The 26172-nt window shown below is 49.7% G+C and overlaps 1 long non-coding RNA gene across 1 annotated transcript; it reads right to left on the bottom strand.

Annotated features, from left to right (window-relative positions):
• Positions 1-9983: 9983 nt before the first annotated feature.
• LOC146831433 (uncharacterized) lies at positions 9984-10432 on the bottom strand. The gene is made up of 3 exons (XR_014961290.1): positions 10384-10432; positions 10241-10296; positions 9984-10148 (listed from the first exon to the last, which is right to left on the bottom strand). It is a non-coding gene; the product is annotated as an uncharacterized LOC146831433 (long non-coding RNA).
• Positions 10433-26172: the final 15740 nt, after the last annotated feature.

Here is a 26172-nt window from a genome sequence, read left to right as displayed (position 1 = left end):
GTCAACTTCAGCTGCCAGGACACCTTTGAATACTTGCGCATCAACATTCAAGAGAGAGATAGGCCGATAGCAAAGGCGGCTATCTTTTCCAGGCTTAGGAATGACGACAATGGCCGCCTCTTGCATCGAGGGTAGTAGTGTGGCTGCATCTGATGTTTAATTAAAAAGCCTTGTAAGAATAGGCGCTAGCCCAGGGCAAAAGATTACATAATAGCTTGCTGGAAAGCCATCAGGGCCTGGGGACTGAAGAGGTTTCTGTCTAGAGATAGAAGCTATGACCTCCTCTAAGCGTATCATAGAGTCCAGTGAGGCAGCTTGTGCTTCAGTCAGCCGGGTCACTTTATTGAGGTAACTGGTCGAGTTCCCAGGGGGAAGGGACTGCTTCGAATATAAGGCGTTCGAGAACTCTCTAAACTGGGATGGAATCCGCTTGTATTCCTCAACAAGTGACCCCTCAGGGGTCCGCAGGAAAGCAACCCTCAACGATTGTCTCTGGGATCTAAGCTTGTTTGCCAGGAACCTCCCTCATTTATTCCCCCATGTAGAAGGAGTGCTTTAGTCTAAGGAGAGAATAATCTGCCCTATAACCCTATCTAAGTCCAACCCAGCCAGTTGTTTCCTGGCCATTTCCAACTTGCTCCAGATCCTCAGGGCCCTGTTGCGATGGAAAATATATTCCAATTCTCGCACCTGCCTTTGGAGTTCAGCCCTCTTGGTCTTCCATAGCTTATTCTCTGCCACTGCTAGCACTGTAAACTCGCCCCTAATAACTGCCTTCAGCCCATCCCAGAGCATGGACACAGACATGTTTGGGGTATCATTGATTTTAAGATAGTCAACAATGGCCTTCCTGATTTGGCTCACCACCTCAGGCCTCTGGAGCAGGTTCTCTCGTAGTCTCCACTGCCATAGAGCCCCTCCTACTTGCGGGGAATGCAGCTCCAGAACGAGCGCTGAGTGATCAGAGAGAGAGATCTCGGCTTGATCTCCACGGACTTGATAATCCCCTGGAGTTCCCTGGAGCCCAGGAAATGATCTAGGCGGGCGTAAGACTTATGTGCATGTGAGTAGAAAATGTAGTCAAGTGCATGGGGAAGATGTTCTCTCCACAAGTCCTAAGCCTAATTCACAAAGCCAGGCTGTGTCCTCCCTTGTAAGGGCCCCCCACTCTCTGGACAGAATGATCCATGTCATTATTGAATAACAATTTAAAGTCGCCCCCTACGAAGACTAATCGGTCCTGGGTGGAAAGGATGTCTGCAAGTGCCGCCCATAGGAAAAGTTCCGGGCCCTCATTGGGGGCATATAGAGAGCCCAGGGTGAGTGTCTGAGTGCCTATCTGAACGCTATAAGCCAGAAGGTGCCCCTTAAGCTGTAGCAATTTATGTCTGACCCTTCCCTAGAACTTGCAAAAAACCAGGATGGCAACCCCTGCCCTCTTTCGACCTGCAGATGAAAATATTTGGTGAGAGAATGCTCTAGATCTCAACCTGTGCCAGTCCCCTACAAGTAGGTGGGTATCCTGGAGAAACAGATATCTGCCTCTGAACGCCCCAGGTATGAGAGGACTGCCCGCCTCTTGATAGGATTGTTAAGCCTCACTCTCAACAGATCACCTGACATCTAAGGGTAGTTGCATACTAATGCTTGCTTCCAAGGCCCAAGCATGCTTCACCCAGAGATGTAAAAGAGCAAGGAAGTGCCCACCTATGTGCGTAATCCTTATCATGTATGTCCTAGATGCTAAGGATACTGTTACCCTCTGAACACTCCCAACAAAAAATATAACAAGGAGAAAAACAAGAAAAAGGCATTGGAGTCCCTCGAAGTGACAAGGCACCTGAGAATGTCAGCGTCTGTCCAGGATAGAAACTGAGAGTGGAGTCCATGGTTGGCCAGTCCCTAGTGCGGGGATCTCCCCAATTCCACCCAGCCAGCATCGTGGATACATACAAAACTGCACTGGGGGCCACCTCAGCGCCTCTGGTGGTATCTTGTGGCACTGGTTCCTCCACAAGGCTCTCTAGTACTGGCATCCTTTTCTGAGCAATCGTGGCATGGTCAGGCTTCATGAACCCCGTGCCACGAAGTTTACATTTCCAGCGTGAGTGTCTTCTACTCCCAGGGTCCCCCATCACTGCACCGGGAGGGGGTGGGGGCCATCAGGAGTGCTGTGCTGCAGCAGATCACAGGTTGCTCTCAGAGCATGGATCTGGTGGGTCTGTCACTCCCAGGTGAAGACTGAACAAAAGGGATGACCCGAGGCGTATGATATTTTTGTTGCGAAGAAAGGAAGTCACTGGGCAGAATTCTAATCTTTTCTGTAGCATGATTGTTGAGAGGTCCTGTAACAAATGAAATGGGTGCCATCGGAAGTGTACTGTATTGGTGTCTCTGGCCCTGTGGAGGATCCGCTCCTTCAGGGGAAAGCTGTGAACACATGCCAGAATGTCAGGGGAAGGCATATTTCCAGATCTAGAGGAGCCTGATCTATGTACTCTGTCTAGCCGTATGTCCTCAGCCCGTGTATCCCCAGGATCTGAGCGAAGAAGGCCGATACATATTCCCCTATATCTGCCCTAGGACCCTTCTTATTCTAATGTTGTTGTGCCTCAAGTGATTTTCAAGGTCTTCGGCTTGTGCCTGGAGGTTGATTTGTTAGTACATTAGTCGAACGAGTTGCTGTCAGAGCTGTTCGATGTCTTCATCCCTGGAAACCTCGTGTTGTTCCAGGGTGTCCACCCTGTCCCCCAGCTCCGACACCTCTTTCCATACCCATTGCAGCTCCTGCATTAGATCCTTCTTGATCATCTGCAAATCGTCTATGAGGAAGGAGAATAGGTTCTCCAGATAGGGGCCGGTAACAGGGGCTTCATCCCTGGCAACCCGCAAGGTCGGCGGTCTGCGCGAAGAGCCAGAGCACTCTTATGGTTGTGAGGTGTTTTTTTTTTATACATGTTCATAAGGGAGCTGTCCTTTTTAGCATGTGGGAATACCATTCCAGTGCAATGGTCTCCCAGCCCCCAGCCTCTGGGACCCGACACCAGCGCCCAGGTGTACACAGCAGCTGGCTGGCAGGGGGGGGGTCAGTCCACGAACATTTAAGTGCAAGGCAGGGGGAATTGAAATCGCCTCTCTGCTTGAGATTTGTGATCCGGATCCTCCATGGCACCCAACGTTGCTCTAAGCCTATAGTGGATCCCCTCACAGCCCATGGGGTGCTGCCAAGCCTGACTGGCCCTCCCTCCAGGCAACAAGGGCTGAAGGTGCCTCCAGGACAGTCTTCAGTAGTGAGCTAAAGGGACCTAGGGCAGCCAAATGCACCTCTCAGCCTGTGCAGGCCTCTCAGGCCTTATGCAGTTGTCCTTGTGGGGGGGAGTCTGCATCAGCTGCAAGTCAAGGCCGGTCCCAGAGGGAATGGAGGGGCACCCCGGGGTATCCAACTGGCCCTTTGACCACCCCCTTCGCAGCTCACTCACTTTTCTCCTTTGGTCCACTGCAGAGCAGGCTCCAATGCTCACCTGTGTGGCCTCCAATGGATCCGCCCCACCACTCGACTAGGCACCATAGGTCACTAGGATAGTCGACCCACCCCAGCTTTGTCATTGCAGATCTCCCCTGCTGCAGGTCTCTCGGCTGAATGGCCCCTGCAGGGCAAAGAGGGCAGACCCCAGATCAGTCTCTCCCTGCAGACCCTTCGCCGCTGCAGGCATTCCGCAGGATCAAGTTGTGGCACGGGCCTACCTCCACCACTACAGCTATCTGGACAGTATGCTAGGACTCCGGGCTGCCCAGTCTCTGCCAACAAGTCCTGGGGCCACTCCACAGCATCCGGTGCCCATCTTGCCCAGGGTGCCAGAAGACGGAGGGGGCCCAGGTCATTTTCAGGGTCGGGGACCATCCGTAAACACCTTGTTGCACCTCCCACTCCTCGGCCCGCTGGGCCACACTCAGACGCAGCTCGAATAGCGGCCTTGCCTCATAGCCCGGGCCCAGCCCAGGTCACTCATGGAATCTCTGCTCTCCTCAATCACTCACCCAGCACACCGATCTCATGGACCCCTTGGTGCTTTGAGGAGCCAGCAAGCACTGAATTGCACTCAGGCGCCAAGGCAGCAAGCTGAATGGCCAGGGTCGGAGCAGAGGGACCACAAGACACGCCCGCTAAGTCCGCCATTTTGGCCTAGCCCCCAAAATTATATTTTTTAATGTTTTTTTTTATTACATTATACTTTTAAATTTTTAAAAGGTATTGAAATAATTAAATATGTACTTCTAACCTAGTTACTAAAATGTTTAAATCCAATAAATATAGTTAATCTATTTTATTATTGAATAAACGTTTAATTTGAGGAGTTAATATGCTGAATTATTTTCTTTTCTTATTTCCATGTTAAAAATAAATATTTTACATTGTAGTTCAAAATATTTCAATTTTTTTAAAGACTAATACACTTAAATAACTTTCCCTATACTTCCCTTAGGGAGATCACCATGTCAATGGCAGAGGTCTAGTCCCCAGTTGCAGAAGTCCACCAATTAGACAGAACCAAAAATAGGATTGTATAATTACTTAAAGTAACTTTACAGTTGTGAATACCTTTGTAGTAGGCTCCACTCAGTCACTGGAGGGGGTGGAGACATCTAGTGAATAAATGAATGAATGAATGAATGAATGAATTGGCATTTGCAGAGCACATGGCTACCCGGAGGCCTTCCAGCGCTTAGGAACAGAACCTACACAAATGACAAGCATTAAGCGGCCGGAAACAGGAACGTTTTAAGCTGTCTGCGGAAGGACATATAGTCATCCTCAAGACGAATGTAGTTTGGAAGGGAGTTCCAGCTCTTGGAGGCGATGTAGGAGAAGCATCTTTCCCCACTCCTAGACCTATATATTCTAGGGACAACTGCCATGCACTTATTTCCCGAGCACAGGGCTCTACGGAGACAATAAGGAGAAATGATAGAGTGTGAAATAGGTGGGCCCTTGGAAGAAAGAATCTTGTGGACAATACATACGGACTTGAACTGAATCCTTTCAGCGACTGGGAGCCAATGGAGGGAGGCAATTGATGATCGCGCAGATTCCCTATGGGGGGTCTGTAAAAGGAGACGAGCTGCACAATTTTGCACAGTCTGTAGCTTCTTTATCATTAATCGCGGGTGTTAGAAATGGGATTTCTGGTTGGCTAGGGCTTGCGCCAAAGCCAGGCAGAAACCACCACTCTAGTCAGGGCTGGGGAGTTACACGCCAAAGATAACCCCTGCTCACCCCCTTGGTAGCTTGGCACGAGCAGTCAGGCTTATCCCGGAGGCAATGTGTAAAGCGTTTGCGCGCGCACCCAGCAACAACACCCAAGGCCCACCACAAAAGAAACTCCACACAAGGTATTATATAAAAATAGCCTTTGTATTACACCAAAACACATTAGATAAAAACACACACTCTACAATGTGCCAACAGGCATGGGCAGAATTTACAAGGGATTATATGTACAGGGGACAGGGCCACATGGACCACTGTCAGGAATTAGCACTTTTAGAACTTAGCACTTAGAACATAGGATATAAAATTACTGTAGCACAAAATAACACATGTAGCACACAACCAGTAACTACTGGTAACAGGTAAGTACCACCTATGCAACCCAAACCACCTTAGGAAAATATTGCGCAGGGAACCAGGACCTCACTAGCACCACATGTACTAGGAGAAAAGCAACCACCTAAGTATCACAATACCTGTAGGGGTAGAAGCACATTACACATGACGCATAAAAAAAAACACATTCAGAGGTGCAGGTTAGGAACAATAGCGCAAAACTCACATTAGCCACCACTAGTGGCAGTCCCTAGGCCAACTGGCCTTGTCGGGGATAGGACGCCCTGTCCAGCAGAGTCAGGGCAAGACTGCGCAAGTTGCGCAAGCCAAAGCGCAAAGTAGCACTGGGCACAAACTAAATGTTGCAGCTGCCCACTAAGTGCTGGGCAGCTGTAGAAATGCTGGGGCACTCCTGGGCCTTCTCCAAACAACATACAGTACTCACGGGGAGCCTCTCTGGGCTCTAACAATAAGAAATGCCCCCGGACGTTGGAGCCTCGGGGCTCTAAACAAATACTCCTGGCCCCCGTCATTGGAGCCCCTCTCAGGGACTCGCGAGCCTCGCAGGCTCTCAAGCAATGTGCCCCTTAGAAGCGGGAGAGCGCACTCGCGCTTTAAAACCATACATGCTGGTCCCGTCGTTGGAGCGGCCCTCTGGCAGGCGGGGCCGCTCAAGTACCGTGCCTTCCCTGGCACTCTCGGGGCCTCGGCAGCCTGGGGGGGGATCGGTTTCACCCCTCCCCGGACACCAACCACCGCTCTACTCACCGGGCTCTCTGTCAGCATCAGGCGACACGCGGGGCTCTCGTCTTCACCCGGTCCCTCTTCTGGGACCGGGACGTCACGAAGGAGGCAGATGCAGCAGGGCTCTCACCGGTCACGGGAGCCCTGCTTCCCCCTCGCTCCCTTCCGCTTTTTCTTCTGGACGAGGTCTCGGGGCGCAGGGTAGGCTCCTGCCTGCTCCGGGGCTCAGACCAGCCACAATTCTTCAGTGGGAGGCGGGGTAGGCTCCCGCCCTCCTATTTCCAGCTCCGGTTGTCCTGGAGGCCCGCCCCCGGCCCACCTGACTTCCTGTATCACCCGGACCGGGCTGCAGCGGTGATTTTAAACTTCGGCAATAAGAGGGGTAGGCTCCCTCGTTATAGTGGATGTACGGCGGGGTGGGCTCCCGCCGTGAAATAAACAAATAAGCGGGGTGGGCACCCGCCAACAAGCACACAATGCGGGGTGGGCACCCAATTTAATTCTCGGCAACACGAGGGGGGATCCCTACGCCGGGGATTCCCTCGTTTAGGAAAAACAGTTAGGTGCGGCAGAGGCGTCACAGAAGCGCTCTCTAAGCGCTGGGGTCCAAATAAAGCGCTCCTAGCGCTATAAGGCAAAGAAAAGCGCTTCCAGGCGCTTTGAGCAAGTCCAGCAACACAGTCTTGGCAAAGTTTTAGGGAGGTAGGCAGGGGGCAAGGCTGGGCCCAGAGACAGCTCACTGGGCCTCCAGGCAGGGAGGTAGTCCAAGTGGCGGTCCTCTGGCCCAGCAACAGCAGCAGCCCCCTCAGGCAGGATCCTGGAAGAGAACCTTTTTCATGGGGTCACAGCCCCTTATTATACACAGAACACCTTTGTCTCAAGGTGCAGGGAAGGGGCGAACCAGTTACAACTGGTTCCTGAGCACTTTGTTTTGCTCAGCCCCTCTCCCTATTCAGAGAGCAGGCCAGGGTCATCAGTCGCACCACAGGGGGCGGAGCCAGCATTGTGTGGGGAAAACCCAGCCCTATTCAGGACCCAGGTGTACTCCTCCCACCCATCTAGCTGCTGATCTCCCTATTCACCACTGGGTGACTCCTCCTGACTCTGGGGATTCCCTAGCCCGTCACATGACCTCAGCCAGCCATTCGCCAGACAAGGCACACACTTCACACTGCACACAGAAGTGCCCACTTCTAGAAGTGGCACTTCCATACTAGGTACATGCACGCCGCACACATCATCGCGCAGCATTTCATCAAACGAGTCCGCACATACCAGACTCGACCCTGCACACCCCACGCATCAGGAACTACCAGGGGCACATACATTCCCCATGCATTCCTATGGGAGGGCAGGCCTATCTCACCACATGCACTCAGAGTGCCCACGCACTTTACTCTGGGACACAGGGAAAGTGTGCAGAAACCAAAAATCGCTACCACCAGGTCACCAGTAAAAGCAAAAAAGTTCAGGGGTGAACCTGCCAGAAGGGCCAAGTCCAACACAACCCCCTTCCAGCCAAAACGCAGGTCAGACCAATCACCACCATGATGGACTTCCCTGCTTGTTGCGATAGAACACGGACGTGGGCCCGCAACTGCAGGGACACCCTCCTGTTCTACGCCACGGTGAACCCATGGGATTCCTTCTAAAACCACTGTCCAGACCAACTGGGCTACCCCACTGGTACTCCCAAGCTGTCCACGGCCAAGACCAGGCCCTAGGCCACCCAGGTGCCACCGGTCCTTGCCTAATCACAGAGTGGGGGGTAGTAACCCCTGGCACATAGCGGCCATTCTCAACTCTTCCTGTCTGCAAGACAGGACTAGACTGCCACTGGTTCTCCAGCCTAGGGTCTACAACCTCAGGCGGACCAGGAGTCTCAGGGAAGGCTCTCCTCCCCCTACCTCTTCTCCTAGGGTTCCTCCTCCTCTGGCGAGGGGTACACCTAGAACGCCATTCCAACCCAGGGTTTAACCCCTCAGGTTGCACCGGGGTCAGAGGTGGGCTCTCCCACCCTCTGCACCCCTTCCAGAGCCCTGCTCCCTACCAACTGGGGCGGTACCTCTGGAAGAAGAACCGGTCGGGACGCTGGTTACAGACGTCCCACCCTTCAGGTCAGGCTGATCCCGAACCTGGCCTTCCAACCTCTGACCTAGAACCTTTGGTGGAATAATGGTCTGGCACTCCAGGACTTCTGGGGATTTACACTCCATCCCCCTGAGGCTAACAAACGACACATATGTCGTGTGTCTGTCTGTCTGGCGCGGATCTCACGTCCCCTGTCCACCTGACAGTGCGCAGAGATCCCCCAGAACAGAAGTGGTGTCACCCTGGTCACTATACTGGATCCTAGCCCAACTGGGTAGTCCCTGACCCACCGGCTCTTCCACTGGGGAACTCATCCCCCAATCGCTCCTTACGCTGGACTCCTGTACCCTCCCTACCGGAGCGGTACTGCCAGACTCTAGAACCACAGGAGCCCTGTTCAGGTCCTCTACTCACTAAGAGATCTTCCTCAAGTGGACTAACAGGACAGCCTAGGTCCCCAACTTGGTGTTCCCTCAAGAAACCATCCAAATCCTGAGGCAGGGCTTCGTGCGTCTGGGGACCCTCGGTCACCCTCTTACTCCCGCTCCACTGAGCCAGGCAGTAAGCCCCTACACCCTCCTCGCTATCCTGGGACCTAGCTGGGCTACACTGAGCCTCTTCCACCGCGCTGGGCTGGAAGATACCTGACCCACTACTTTTGGAGTCACTCCCTAGCGACTCTAGAGAACCTCTAGCACTTTCCCAATGGTCTGCTTTTTCTGCAAGCTCCCAAGGATCACAGTCCTCCAATCCCAACAGGTGTTGGCGCAACTCTGGCCTACAACCACTACTGAGCATTTGCTCTACGAGAATCATATTGAGCAGTTCACCAAAGCCATATTCCGGGTCAAGCTTTACCCAATTGACCAGTGCATCATTACATTCCCCCACAAACTCCCCCCAAGACTGGTGAGACAGTTTCCTACTGCCCCTGAACTTCAACCTATCCTCCTCTTCTTGGGAAACAGGTACCATACTCTGGGAACTGGGAATGGAACATCCTGCACTGGACTCCATATCGCTGCCACCACTGGACTCTACCCTCCCTGGGGAATCCAGACAACAACAACTGCGCTCAGGGGACAACCTACCCTCCAGAGCTAGTTTCTCTCTGGCAAAGGCCCTCTCAGCCTCCGCCATCTTCTTCTGAGCTAAGACCCTCTCGGTCACCAGCTTGGCATACTCTATCCTAAGCTTCTCCATGTACACAAAAAACTGTCACAGTGGAAACACATTTAGAAATGTAAAAAAGCCATACATCTGTTAGCAATGCAAACAAATTTTACGACAACACCTGTTACTTGCATGTATGCACATTGTTTAATATCCAGTTACTAAGTCCAACAAAGGATCAGTAATTCCACACAGCGCCAAAAAACATCACAATATCAACATATTCAAAAGTATCTTGGTGTAAGGTACGTGATAAGTGCAGGATTTTTGGGATTAGTGCAGGGCGTAGTGAGGGAGGGAGGTAGTGAAAGATTTACGAACATCCACAATTCAATTGAAGAACCTGACCTGCCAGTTAAATGGCCACAAAACTTAAATTAAATAACACAGACTAAGACAGCAGTTGTGCATTCACTGACAATCTCCTGTGTTGATTGAAGAAATGAAAAAGTCGACGTTTCGACCCCTGTTAGAGCCAGCAAATTGGTTTGCTTGGGGTTGGGGTCTTCATCAGGACCGGGGGAAGGGCTTACACCTGGGGGCAGAAGGTCAAAAATAAAAAGCCGTGAGGTGTGTCTATGGAGGACCATTACAGTTAAGAGAGAACAATTGTAAAAAATTATTTACCAGCAGCAGCGGCAATTGTCACGCTGGAAAAATTGGGAAGGGGCCAGTCAGTGCTCCTAGGAGGAAGGAAAAGAGACGAGGAATACTAAAACCATACTAAAAAGACGGGTGTCAGTAAAACCTAAGTAACCAGAAATACTCACCCAAGGTGTAGTATTCCAATGCTCGAAAAATGAGGCAAGGGAGGGCTGAATGTATCAGCATAAACACTCATCCAATGGTGTTGGGAGCTGAAAAGAAAGGGGGGAGATGGCGTTAGTGGTCTCCCACACTCCAATCCCGTTGTAAAAACAAAGCGCATATAAGGTTGCTAACCCTAAATATATTGCGCGGGAAACTTGTGAAACAAAATTAAGTATCAGCGCATTCATGGTACGTCTGCAAATTATGGCAGGGCGTACAGAGGTGTAGGGAATCCCAAATACACTGAGAAAGTGGCAAGATTCACTTGTAAATTAGCATTGGGGAAAAGGACCACTGAGTACTAGGGCTGCAACATACCTCGAGGGCCGCGCCGTGGAAACTGACAGCTAACCCTGGGTGTCGTCACAGGACTGAACAAATACGGACCAATCGCGCGCACAACCAATTGGTCGCGCCTTGATTGGTAGGCTTGGGGGTGTGTCAAGTCACGTGTTCATGTGCGAACCCGGCTAAGGGTCTAGAAGTTTAACGGGAGACAGAGAGAAGCGAAACCGCCGCAGCTGCAAGCGATAACATACCTCGAGGGCCGCGTAAGTCGGTCTGACAGCTCGCCTTGAGCCGCGTCACCTGATCAAATATACATCGATCAGACGCGTCCTGATTGGTGGAGGATAAGGGGTGTGTAGTGTTGGCTCAGTTTGTCTAAAGCAGGGACCATTTGCTGGTTCTTGATCCATGATCACAGTATTAAAAAGCAATACAATAATTTAAACAGTAGTATGGTAACCTCAGTAGATGATATGGAAAACAACCCAACATTTGACATGACATATATATCCTTTGTTAACGCTCAAATAGCATACGTAACAACACAGGTGATTGGTATCACTTAACGGCACCACAGCGGAGGTGTATTCAAGTAAACACTGCAAATACCCAGTGTAATGGGGATTCACCCAGACTTATACTAGACAATTACAGGGGTGGGTCCCATGCTGGCTTAGATGTTTAACCATTGTTTATTAAGGATATTTGGCTAAAAGTTGCGTCAAGTTCATTCAGGCCACATGTGACAGAGTCAAAACGGTCCATCCACTTACACTCCCTGATGTTTAGGATTGAACCGAGGTCACCACCCCTAACACCCAGTGTTATGGCTTCAATTACCAGCCATCTAAGTGATTCAGGGGAATGGTTGCATGTTGTGAAGTGGTCAACCAAGGGTGCACCAGGTGTGTTACATCTAATCCTGCTGCAGTGTTGCAATATCCTGCATTTCACTTTCTGGGTGGTCTGGCCTATATAGATCTTGCTACAGGGGCAGACAATTGCATAGATAACATTCTTAGTATTGCAATTGGTGAGTGTCTTTAAATCCACCGTGCAGTTGTTATGCTGGAACGTCTTTGTTTCAAGAGTCAAATTGCAGGCTTTGCACTGTCCACATTTCACATGACCCGTGGGGGCCGGAAGATGCCAAAGCGATTCAATTGTTGGTCTAGGTTGTATTTCCAAAAGCGATTTTACCACATGATCGCGGACATTTTTGCCTTTTTTGAAGGCATGCATTGGGGGTTCAGTGAGCTGAAGTTCTGCTGCCACCAGGTGCCAATGTTTGTTGACGATTTTGCGGATATCATTACTCCTGGTGTTAAAGGTCGTAACACATATAAGTCTGTTGGGATCATCCATCCGTGCTTTGGGGGTAAGGAGGAGGTCTCTATGATTGTACCAGGCTCTCTTGCGGGCCCTCTTGACAAGCCTCCGAGGGTAGCCGCGTTCAATCAGTCTGAGGATGAGGTCATCGGATTCCGTGAAGAAATCGTCTTTTCTGGAACAGTTCCTCCTGATCCTCAGAAACTGTCCAAAGGGGAGGTTATCACGTAGTCCTCTCGGGTGGTGACTTCCATACCTCAAAAGGGTGTTTCTTTCCGTAGTTTTTCGGAACAGGGTTGTGTACAAACAGTCGTCCCTAACCTTGATAGTGATATCAAGGAAATCGATACTGGACTTATCCTTGGTCATGGTAAACCGAATGTCTGCCGATCTATCATTCAACCAAAGAAAGAACTCATCAAGATCCTGGTCGTTGCCCGTCCAAATCATCAGGACATCGTCGATATATCGTTTCCAATATTTGACTCTTTGCCTGAATGGGTTGGTGATATTACTGACAAAAGTCTGTTCGAAGTCGTCCATATACAAAATGGCCAGATCTGGGGCAAAGCTGGCACCCATCGCCACGCCTTTCGTTTGCATGAAGAAGTCATTTTGGAAGAAAAAGAAATTCTGCGTCATTGCTATGTTGAGCAATTTGATGATAAAATCAGAGGGGACTTGCACCGGTTGGCTTCTTGTCTCTAAACATTTCAAAATCACCTCCAGAGCATGTTGTTGAGGGATACTTGTGTATAGAGACACAATGTCCATTGTCACTAGAATCTGGGTGGTTGGATCGAAGGGCATCCCATCAATCAGATTAATGACTTGCATCGTGTCCCGTAGGTAAGAATCTGTTTTCTCTGCCAATGGCTTCAAGAAGAAGTCGATGTATTTACACAGGGGCTCGAGGATTGAGCCACACCCCGAGACTATGGGGCGGCCGGGCGGTCTTTCCAAATTCTTATGTACCTTAGGTAAGGTATAGATTGTCGGAACACGCGGCTGGGGTTGATTCAGAAACTGAAACTCCAGGTTTGAGAGGAAGCCTTGGGCAAGGCCTTCTTGGGTTATTCGAAGGATCATGGTGCTGATCTTTTTCGTGGGATTTATGTTGAGTCTGGTATAGCTAATGCCATCATTCAATTGGGAGTAGAGTTCTTCTTTATAATTATCCACGTTCTGTAATACGATGGCTCCTCCCTTGTCAGCGGGTTTGATGACAATAGAACGGTTATTCCTCAAATCGTCCAGGGCCTTCCGTTCAGCTGAGGTGACATTGTGTTTGACATACTTTCTAGTGGAGCATACTCCAAGCGCCTCCTTTAGTACAGTACTCTCGTAGGTTAAAATCCGATGTGAAACCATCTGAGAGGTAGGTGTAAAAGTCGATGGAGTGCGTAGTCCAGTGCACGATGTAGTTGTACTCACAGGGGCCTGACGAAAGAAATAGCGTAACCGTATCTTTCGAAAAAACCGGTACAGCTCAGTCTGTAGGTTGAATTTATTGGGATCTTCTCCATGGCCAGCTGATGCTCCCTCTCTTCCCTCCTATCTACCCACTCCTCTGGGGACAGGGAAAGGGATGAGGCGCTACCTCCTACGCTTGACCCAGCAAGGGACTCCCTACCTATGGGGTCTTCACTCTCTACTGGCGTCCAGGTATTGTCAGCTTCTTCCTCCTCTTCTGAATCTTCAGGGCTCCCCACAGACCCACCACCCTCCAGGTGTGAGGCCCGGGCCCTTTCCCTACTGAGCTCAAGATCCCTTTGATCTTTAACCCACTGGATCGTGTGGTCCCTAAGTTCATACAGAGTGGCTGACTCTCTCACCCCTATGTCTCTCTCTCTACAGAACCTTTCCAACTCCTGCATACTGTACCAAACTAGCTCACTGAGATCAAAAGCAGGCTCCATTCTGGCGGACGTTCTGGTGAAAAGATTACACAGGGAGCTTAACACAGGAGTACACAATTCACAAAGGATTCAGCCAGCCCTCTATCCCAGAGAACTCACACTCACTTGCCTAGTGCCACACACCACTCATCCACACACAACCTTCCCTTCGGACTGGTAAGGCAGTTTCTACCACCCCTGATTCCTCAACCTGACCACACGTGACAAAGGTACCAAACTCTGGGCGCAGGGCGGGGGACAAATCTACTGGACACAATTACAAAATGACACCTTCAGGAGAAGAAATAATGGAACTTCAAAAAAACAATAATCCCCAAATCATGTGATTATCTAAATGCAGAGTTTTGTAGTGCAGCCAGTTGCTGCTGCGGTACAGCGCAAACGCAAGTCCTAATCCCACCGCTGATCACCAATGTTAGAAATGGGATTTCTGGTTGGCTAGGGCTTGCGCCAAAGCCAGGCAGAAACCACCACTCTAGTCAGGGCTGGGGAGTTACACGCCAAAGATAACCCCTGCTCACCCCCTTGGTAGCTTGGCACGAGCAGTCAGGCTTATCCCGGAGGCAATGTGTAAAGCGTTTGCGCGCGCACCCAGCAACAACACCCAAGGCCCGAAACTCCACACAAGGTATTATATAAAAATAGCCTTTGTATTATACCAAAACACATTAGATAAAAATACACACTCTACAATGTGCCAGAAGGCACGGGCAGAATTTACAAGGGATTATATGTACAGGGGACAGGGCCACATGGACCAGTGTCAGGAATTAGCACTTTTAGAACTTAGCACTTAGAACATAGGATATAAAATTACTGTAGCACAAAATAACACATGTAGCACACAACCAGTAACTACTGGTAACAGGTAAGTACCACCTACACAACCCTAACCACCTTAGGAAAATATTGCGCAGGGAACCAGGACCTCACTAGCACCACCTGTACTAGGAGAAAAGCAACCACCTAAGTATCACAATACCTGTAGGGGTAGAAGCACATTACACATGACGCATAAAAACACATTCAGAGGTGCAGGTTAGGAACAATAGCGCAAAACTCACATTAGCCACCACTAGTGGCAGTCCCTAGGCCAACTGGCCTTGTCGGGGCTAGGACGCCCTGTCCAGCAGAGTCAGGGCAAGACTGCACAAGTTGCGCAAGCCAAAGCGCAAAGTAGCACTGGGCACAACCTAAACGTTGCAGCTGCCCACTAAGTGCTGGGCAGCTTTAGAAATGCTGGGGCACTCCTGGGCCTTCTCCAAACAACATACAGTACTCACGGGGATCCTCTCTGGGCTCAAACAATAAGAAATGCCCCCGGACGTTGGAGCCTCGGGGCTCTAAACAAATACTCCTGGCCCCCGTCGTTGGAGCCCCTCTCAGGGACTCGCGAGCCTTGCAGGCTCTCAAACAATGTGCCCCTTAGAAGCGGGAGAGCGCACTCGCGCTTTAAAACCATACATGCTGGTCCCGTCGTTGGAGCAGACAAGGCACACACTTCACCCTGCACACAGAAGTGCCCACTTCTAGAAGTGGCACTTCCATACTAGGTACATGCACGCCGCACACATCATTGCGCAGCATTTCATCACACGAGTCCGCACATACCAGACTCGACCCTGCACACCCCACGCATCAGGAACTACCAGGGGCACATACATTCCCCATGCATTCCTATGGGAGGGCAGGCCTATCTCACCACATGCACTCAGAGTGCGCACGCACTTTACTCTGGGACACAGGGAAAGTGCGCAGAAACCAAAAATCGCTACCACCAGGTCACCAGTAAAAGCAAAAAAGTTCAGGGGTGTACCTGCCAGAAGGGCCAAGTCCAACAGCGGGGAGCCCAGATATAAGGCATTTGCACAATCTAGCCGTGAGAGAATTAAACCTTGAACTAGCAGCTTCCTGGCATTGAAAGGCAGCAGGGGAAGGATTTTCCTAACCATCTTAAGTATTCCATAACAGGTTCCTGCTACCTTCCGAGATTGCTTCTTCATGTCCAGATTATGGTCCATCCAGACTCCAAGGCTTTTGATTTGTTCTTTTGGGAGGGGCATACTATCCAAGCATTTAGGCCATAGAGAACTAGGGCCTAGTGAGGAGGGTTTACCCAGGAACATAAGATCAGTTTTTGCTCCATTCAGTTGGAGATATGAGCCCTCCATCCATGCCGACACTTTTTCCAAACAGTTGGCCAAATTATTTGCCCTGTTCTCCGATTGATTAAGGGAGACAATCAATTGGGTATCGTCCGCATATGTGACGATCTGTATGCCAGAGGGTTTAACAATCTCGGCCAGAGGACTTATATAAATGTTAAAAAGGGTGGGGCTCAGGGACGAGCCCTGAGGAACCCCACAACTCAACAACATACTGTTTGAAAAAGAATTGTCCTCAAAGACCTGGAATGATCGCTTGTCTAAAAAAGACTCCAACCAAATTAGTGCAGCTTCCGACACCCCTACCTCTCTAATTCTAGAGATAAGCAGTTGATGATTAACGGTATCGAAAGCCGCACTCAGGTTGAGGAGGACAATTGCCGCTGAGCCTCCAGCATTCATGATTTTCCTTTCTTCCTCAACAACTACGACAAGGGCTGTTTCTGTTCCCTGTTGGGGTCTAAAACCGGTGTGAGATGGATGGAAGCAGCCATTTTCCTCCAGGAAGGTGGACAGAATGTGATTTACATGCTTTTCCACAATGTTTGCGATCCCTGGGAGGAGTGAGATTGGCCGATAATTGGCAAATATTTCAGGGTCCGCGCATGGATTTTTCAGCAATACTCTGACCATGGCCCGTTTCCATAAAGAGGGAACGGACCCGGAGGCAAGTGAAAGATTGATAAGTTCTAGCATATTGGGGGCGACTGTTTCACAGGCTTGGTTCAGAGTTGCAGGGGGGGGGGCACGTCTATAGGGGAGCCTGATTTTATTTTACTGGAGTAAATTTTTAAGGATTTCATGTCCATGGGAGGGAAGACCTCTAAAGGAGCGATAGGTGGTTTTGACTTACTTTCCAGTGGAAGGTTCCTCAGAGGAGTTATAACTGGCTGAAAAGAATTCTGCTAGATTATTGCAGCGTCCTAAGGTGTCAACAGCGGGCAACGCTGAAGACGGGGGGTTAATAAGGGATTTGGCTATTTTAAAAATTTCACGCGGAGAGTTAGAGGCTGAGGTGATCCTTGAAGCGTAGTACAGGGATGGGCTTTTTTTAATTTCTGACTCATAAATTTTAATGGCTTCCTTGTAGACACATTTCCTCTCATCGGAGAAGTCTTTCCTCCAACGCCTCTCCGATTGTTTACATTTTAGTTTCAGTTCTCTAAGCTTAGGGGTATACCATGCAATTCTCTTAGAGCCCTTCCTATTGGTTGTCCATTTCTTTGGAGCCACCAAGTCCAGCGAGGCTTCGATCCATTGATTGAACTTATGATTGGCAGATTCTGGATCGGCCTCCAATACAGGTCGGGTATTGCTGAGCTTAAGTGCCCAGGCCTCAATAGGAAGCTTGGTCCAATTACGACTACGTTTCTTTACCGGCTCCAGTGGCAGATCACTAATCGAGGGGGTCCATGAGAAAGATATCATATAGTGATCAGACCAAGGAATGGAGTAGGGTTCTCCACCATTACGTTATTAATGTTGGTGAAGATAGGGTCAAGTAAATGACCTTTTGGGTGTGTGGGACTTGTCACTTTCAGATTAAGTAAGAGGGCACCCAGGCTATCGGTCATTTCCTACACAATAGATGCGGAGATATCATCGAAGTGGACATTCAGGTCCCCCAGTACCGAGAAATTGGGCAGGGAGCTGACTGGGTTGGCTATCGTTTCAGGTAGGTCACTGTTAAAGTGCCCCATTGCTCCTGGGGGTCTACAGATTAGTACCCCAGAAAAAGTATAGGTATGAGAGTAACTAATGACAAATGAGACACTTTCACAATCGGAAATCAATCCCGCTGTGATCCAGCAGTTGAAGGTATCTTTATAAATAATGGCCAGGCCTCCTCCTCTGCTTAATATCTGATCTTGTCTTTGGATTAAATAGCCTGGAGGAAGAGCCTGGACCACTACCGGGTCCAGAGAACTGGTGAGCCAGGTTTCTGTGAGGAACATAACATCCGGATTTTCTTCTTCTAGCATTAACCGGGTTTCAATGGCGTGTTTGGGAAGCGCGCGATAATTAAGCAGGCGCATTTTGTAGACTGTGTGGTGATGGGGAGTCTTTACAATTGCGATTTGGGGATCTAGTACCATAGTACAGTGGCGGCAAGCATTACTAACAAAGGGCGGACCAATGCTGTGATAGCATACCTGCGCACCGGTCCCTCTGAAGTTATACAGCTGAGCTGCCGAATAAGAGCGTAATGTCCTCCTGGGAGAACCAGGGGTCCTGGCCCCTGGACCCATTCGGGCGCGGACGGTCGCAGACGGGCTTGCCTTAGCCACACCTTAGGCGTGCCAGCGGTGCGTACGCTGCGCGGTTGCGCCATCTGCCCCTTTTCAATCAGGGGCGAGCGTGAGGACCGTGACAGCTATATCTAGTTGTAAATCTCCACTCAGAAACGTTGACTAGTGAAAAAGTAAGCCTAAACCTAGCAGTGACATAGCAATGGCTTCATGGTCTATAATGCAAGCAAGTAAATTGGGTCCCCATCCCCAGGTTTTGAAGTAAAAACAGCCTCTCATCTGGGGGAATTGGACCCATCGCACTTCTGCGCCCCATTGCCAATGAATCTCCTGAGTTATTTATACTTATCCCTCTGACAACTAGCTATCGGAGTAGCTTTTTACCTTTGTGAATTAGGCCCTAAAAGTGGAGGATTTTCTTCCATCAGTGTGAAGAGGACCTAAGGTTTCATTTATGGTTTGAAAGGAACAGAAAATATGTCAGTTTCTGGAAGAAACTCAGAATAGATTGGAATCTACCAGCTGAATTTTCTACACCATGGGGATGATACTGCGTAGGAAGTTCAGCCTTGGATTCTACTTCCAATTGACATTTTCCTGTACAAATTGAAATATTTTCACTTCACTACAACCTCTAAATGAGGCCCTTAGGCCTGCCACTTTGATAGATGGAAATCCAACCTTCAAACCTCTAAATTAGCACAAACAGTTGAGCTGGACAGAACAGAGAGCACAAGGTACCTCATCGTTTTCTTTTTTTGTTTCTAACAAAATAACCTATGTCATTTTTTTTTGTTTTTTTCCACAGGTCTGTTGCACTCATGATATTGTAAGCATGTGGTTTCGGCATTACAAGAGCCCATGGGATTTGCAGTTCAGATATGGTACTGAAATAGTGTGCATAATTTGAATGGCTCTGCGGTGCTAGAGCAGCCTTGCATTACCAGCGATGAAAACCAGAACAAATATGTGTCCCCAGTGAAAATCTGTAAAATGAGGGAATATTCCCACGTGAGGGATATTTGCTTAGGTGATATCATAACAGGAAGTCTTTATTATGCTTGCACAATGCAGCGTATTTTAATGTGCTTGTATAGTCCCTACTGTATTCATCCCCATTAAGATGGAGAGTGTGTTTACTTTTTTGTCTATTTTGGTATTAGTGGTTTTAGATTCCTTCAAAGCTAATGAAACAACTCTTTCATTTCGGCGCCTAAAACTGCAGCATTGTGTCTTGTTCAATAGTTTAATTTGCTACATTAAAACTTTTTTGCAATAATTATAAAAACTCATTTATAAAGTACATCTGCATTCATTAGTATGACTAAAGGCAGCACATGTAAACAAAGAAGTGGACACAAAATGAGGAAGTATTCAAATCAAAATTGAAAGTGATTTTTTTTTAAACCGTAAATACAACGTTATAGACATTCTCTTTTATGCACCTTTTATATAAAAGCTGACAGAAGGTAACCAAAAGAAATACATACGCACGTGCAGCAGCTTTGGAGATAGCCCCTCCCTCTCTCTTTTTCTTGTATTTTCTGGTTCTGGTTATAGAAAGATAATAAGCGAAATATGCAATCAATGTGTATTGTCACAAGCCAGATGTTCAGTGGAAACAATCACCAGGAGAGTAAATGTGAGGTTTAAACTGCATGCTTTTGAGGTGGTTAAACAGTCGTGGAATCTTTGGAATATGGCAGTTCTGGAAGAAATGTGGATATACTCAGAAAATGACCTGTAGATCTTGGTTGGGTTAGCTAGGTAAGATAACAGGAAGATATCGAGTTTTAAGTCCTGTCAGAAAACCAGCAGACAAAAGATAGTTAAAAGCATAGGGCACAGAGAAGATGGGGAAACGGGCATTCAAAACCAACAAGATAATTTAACTTGTCTAGGGTATGTGGTTAAGTTTATAGTGGGAAAATATATTACCTTGTTGTTAGCATTGTGGGGTCCTCATGATAAATTAAGGTCTAAACTTCTATTTATATCAAACTTCTGCTTGCACAGGGATGGGAACTCCGAGTAGCATGCTAAATACCACACCCTCGCTGTTCAAACCGCCCAAAAGTGCTGTGAAAAAAGCAAAACGTGGAATTCAGTGTATTATGTACAGTTTGCGGATGTTATGCTTCATTTTCAAGATGAAAACTCAGAATAGGAGGTATTTTCCACAAGTAGAACATGTCTCACTCTGGGGTATTGGTATTTACACGCTATTTTGTTTGTTGAGAGGTGCACTCCTTTTTTTGCTTTATATTATTGATAATTCTCCTTAAAGTAAAGTTTTCAAAAATAATCTAATGGTGTTATACCGTTATGTGTGCTGTCAACACACGCTACTAATCAGCAAAAATCAACAAGAACATAGTCTTGGTTGGAGTGTGCAGTGTTCACATCAATTCATACCGAATTCATCACAATTTGAACCAAAGTAGACTTCTTTTTGCATTGTACAAACATTTATTTTTTGTTCATCATGTAATCAATACATTATTTTTTCGTACCATCCTGCTAGTACTCAATACATATACTTTTACAGAAAAAAGATGTTTCATCAAAGCTTTACTTTGATATCAAATTTAACATATGACAATAATTAGCAGCTCTCTTGAGGTAGACACGGGAAGCCGCGACGGTGAGTTTACCGGAGTCAACCACTGGGCTAATGGCAGCTTCACTCGTTTAAGGAACTTATATGTTTTTGAGATATGCCCCTGAGGAAGGGACCTTGCAGCCCCGAAATGCATCGGGTATGAAAACTGAATATAAAACAATGTTTTTGTTGACAAAGTGCTGTGTTTTCTAATTATTGTCATATGTTAAATGTGAAGTCCAGTCCGTTGCCCTGGAACATAGTGTCAAGAACATCCTAGCCAGGGTATAACCTGCCGCACTACAAAGGAAAGAGGGACTCGGAGATACCATCCAGGATGACACTAGCTGCTAATTTAAGAGACTGTACATCTTACTCAGTGTGTGTTGTTTGCTCTGTGTATTAAATGCTACTTTTATGCCTCTGAAAGGGATTCTAATACTAGGGCAAGTATTGGATACCATTACTATTGAAGCCTTAACCCCTTCGGTGCCCGCCCCTTTCCCCGCCCAGTGCCGCGCCTTGCATTAGCGGGCGGAGTTCATGACGAGCTGGACTCGTCATGGGCACAGCGCCACCGCAGCCCATGACGAGTCCAGCTCGTCATGGGCACTGAAGGGGTTAATGGGTCCAGTATCAGAATGCATGCATCATCAGTTTATATTATTTGGTGTCTTATATTCAGATCAATTTACAATGACTGTTTACCAATGTCATTTAATAATCCCAGCATTGACTGAGAGCTCCAAAACTTTCAAACACTAATGACTGGGAATTGAAATGCAATCATTCTGAGCAGTTGGACTGCTTTTCTAAATACAAACTCATATTTCAACACAAAGGTGCCGATTCGGATCCTGGAAAAAATTTCCCCGTACGACTCGTATCCGGTCTTTTTACCGTACGAATCGTACAAGTGCCGTACAAACTGCCAAGTACGATTCGCATGGGAAAAAGTCCATACGAATCGCATTGGGAATAATTCCCCACACGTCCTCGGGTCGTAAATTGTGTCCGACACGTCACCGGACGATTTACCGTACAAATGTGAAAAGTGAAGTCCGACCGCGCAAGTACGATCCATCCCGTGCGTCCGATGTTACAACCGTATGGAAAAAACACCGTCCGCACCGAACTCCCATAGCAACCATGGAGACATGTGCCCGCATACGCGCCGAGCACCCCCCCAGCCCCCGTATGTACGCGCCGAACCACCCCCCCAGCCCTCGTATGTACGCGCCGAACCCCCACCCGTGCATGTACACCCCCGTACGTACAGACCGTACACCCACCCGAGTATATACACCCGTGTACGTACGGCCCGTACCCCCACCCGTGTATGTATGGAGCGTACCCCCACCCCAACAGTGGATGTACGGACCGTACCCCCAGCCGCGTATGTATGGAGCGTACCCCCACCCCAACAGTGGATGTACGGACCGTACCCCCACCCGCGTATGTATGGAGCGTACCCCCACCCCAACAGTGTATGTACGGACCGTACCCCCACCTGTGTATGTACACCAGTGTATGTACGAACCGTACCCCCACCCACGTATGTATGGAGCGTACCCACACCCCAACAGTGTATGTACGTACCGCACCCCCACCCGCGTATGTATGGAGCATACCCCCACCCCAACAGTGTATGTACAGACCGTACCCCCACCCGCGTATGTATGGAGCGTACCCCCACCCCAACAGTGTATGTACGGACCGTACCCCCACCCGCGTAGGTATGGAGCATACCCCCACCCCAACAGTGTATGTACGGACCGTACCCCCACCCGTGTATGTATGGAGCGTACCCCCACCCCAACAGTGTATGTACGGACCGTACCCCCACCCGCGTATGTACACCCCCGTACGTATGGACCGTACACCCACCCGTGTATATACACCCGTGTACATACGGCCCGTACCCCCACCCGTGTATGGATGGAGCGTACCCCCACCCCAACAGTGGATGTACGGACCGTACCCCCAGCCGCGTATGTGTGGAGCATACCCCAACAGTGGATGTACGGACCGTACCCCCACCCGCATATGTATGGAGCGTACCCCCACCCCAACAGTGTATGTACGGACCGTACCCCCACCCATGTATGTACACCAGTGTAATGTGCGAACCGTACCCCCACCCGCGTATGTATGGAGCGTACCCCCACCCCAACAGTGTATGTACGGACTGTACCCCCACCCGTGTATGTATGGAGCGTACCCCCACCCCAACAGTGTATGTACGGACCGTACCCTCACCCACGTATGTATGGAGCGTACCCCCACCCCAACAATGTATGTACGGACCGTACCCCCACCCGCGTATGTATGGAGCGCACCCCCACCCCAACAGTGTATGTACGGACCGTACCCCCACCCGTGTATGTATGGAGCGAACACACACCCCACCAGTCTAAGTACGAAGCGCACCCCAGGCCCCAACACCAGCACCCTCACCCAACATCGCGCATGTACGAGTCGTACCAAGCCAGAGACAAGGACAGCACTGTACAACAAAATGGCCGATGTACGCACCGTACAGACGCTAAAAACACACGTACACAACCAGGACAAAGCAAAACAACACAAGAAGACTCCATTCGAATCGCACAAAGCCACAAAACATGTCCAACAAGCACAAATACAACCTATTCACTGACCTCCAACTGCCAAACTCCCAAACAGAGGCCCAAAACACAACCACTCCTTATAACACACCCACCCAAAGTTCAAACACAGCCACACCCACCAATGGACCAATAAAAAGGCCCAACACACACAAACCATGATCCTTTGCAACAGACCCACTGTTGCCAGACCACACAGAGAAACAACTACATCATACTACAACCTCCACTACACCTTACACCTGCACACCTTCACACAACCACCTTCACAAACACCCCCTCATCACATTCACACACACACCTGCACAACCACACCCACACACCCACAACCATCCACACCCACACTCCCCACAACCATCCACACCCACACCCCTCACCATGCTAACTAACAAGAATCCAAAGTTCACTTGCCGAGAGTTGGAGGTCCTTGTCGACGAAATCATCAGAGTCGAGCCACACCTCTTTGGAACATTGGTCAGACAGACCAGCATTTCCGAAAAATCAGCCATGTGGCAGACGATTGTCGATGCTGTGAATGCTGTTGGGTCCACCAGAAGGACCAGGCATGAATGCCAAGCCAAGTGGTACGATCTGCGGAGGAAGGTCCGCCGCAAAATGACCGACGACCACAACCAGGCCAACACCACTGGAGGAGGGCCGCCCCGCAGACGCGTACAATACGATCCCTGGGAGGAGAAGGTGATGGCCATGCTGCCGCTGGTGGGAGTGGAGGGAGTAGAAGGACTCCGAGAGCCTGGTGAGTACACAAACAACTCACCTCACATGGGGGGAACGTCATCCACAACCAAACTCACAATCATGCACGCAACCACCCCAAAGCTATCGCATGACTCAACCACACTCCATAAACACGCACATGCCACTAGCACCACCATGCCCCATGCACCCAGCTAGACAATGCCAAGTCACAGGCCACAGAAAACACCAACGCAAGACACGGTAACCCGGATGGCGGGAGTGTGGGCCTCAAAAATCACATAGTGCAACTCAGAAGCAGACAACAATGCCCTCAGCCCATATGGCCTAGGTCACAGCCAGACAAACAGTGTGTCCCCACACAGGAAAGACTTGCCTGAAAATGGCGGACGCCTTGCATGAAGACATGGGGGTGAAGGCACTTTTTGCACATGACAGCAGCTAATGAACAGCCAACACTGTGAAAGAGTGGCAGCACACACCACCACAGCAGCAGCGCAGACACAGACACTACACCCAATGGGTGCCTGGAGATCAGAAACAAACTCACATGAACAAGCCAAGGGCCATTCAAAGATCTGCAAACAGTGTGCGCCTAGGAAGCTGGGCTGAGGTGACAGAGGGTGACACACAGAGGGAGGGAGAGGGGGAGAGAGAGGGAGGGAGACACAGGGAGACGGACAGAGGGAGGAGGCTGACACAGGGAGGGAGGGAGAGGGGGACAGAGAGGGAGTGAGAAAGGGAGACACAGGGAGACCAATTCAGCCTTGGGTGGTGTGGGAATGTCTGCTCGTCAGCAGGTGGACTGCGTGCATGTAGACAAGGGTGGCCAGTGCCTGAATCCCCCTCTCTTCTCCATGGCAAAACACTGGGCCATGTGTCAACCTGTGCAGGAGCACAACGCCAGCTACCTGCATTATATAAGTGTGTGGAACAACTCCATTTGCCCACGTACAGTGCAACACGGAAGGCGCCAATGCATGGCTCGCCACACCTGCTCACTCCACTGCTGACTGCAGTCACAATTGACGTAGCAAGTAAGACTGTGTAACACATAGGTAAAGTCTCAAAAGCTGTGGCCAAGGGACATACCCATGCACAAGTGCACTGTGAGTGGAATGCAAGACATATCCAAATACCCAGAGGAAAAGTGCCAACTTTGAAACGAATGAAACATGGATGTTGCATGGAACAAAAATAACATTGTCTCTCTCACACACAGGTCAACGTCGTGGATCACCCCCCAACACTGGGGGGGAAGACTCACAGGACCTGTCTCTGCGGGATGACGATCCCACCGGCAGCGACGACTCTCACCACTCTGTGGACGACCCCGACCAACCTGGCCCCTCTGGTGTCCAACCACCTGCAGCACCTGCGTCAGGTACAACTGGGCCAACCACCACCCCCACTCCTGCCACATCCCAGGAGACACCCAGGATCCCTGCCCCACCACCACAACGCAGCCAGGCTGACCAGGAGGGACACGGTGTACCTGGCACCCAGGAGGAGGCAGGCGACAACGCAAATGCCACCCCTCAGGGGTCCCGAGACCCGATGTGCCCACAAGGGCAGGCCAGGCGCAAGTGGGCAGGGGTGGTGGGAGTGGAGGACGGCGGAGGCGCGAGCCTGACCAGTTGGCTGCGGAACCGGTATATTCCCATGTAAGAAACATCCTGGACACATACCGGCAGGACACCACGGGCATGAGCCAGGTTGTGTCCACCCTCAACGAGATGAAGGGGACCCTCGAGGAGATCAAGACCCAGCAGGCCCAGCAACATGCGGAGCAACATGCCTGTCAACAGCAACACCAAGGACGGATGGAGGACAGACAGGCTGAGCTCGTGACG

Source organism: Triturus cristatus, chromosome 5_1 (genome assembly GCF_964204655.1).
Source record: "Triturus cristatus chromosome 5_1, aTriCri1.1, whole genome shotgun sequence".
Lineage (NCBI taxonomy): Eukaryota > Metazoa > Chordata > Amphibia > Caudata > Salamandridae > Triturus > Triturus cristatus.
The sequence above is the reverse complement of the archived record's forward strand: the minus strand, read 5'-3'. Positions and strand labels throughout refer to the sequence as shown.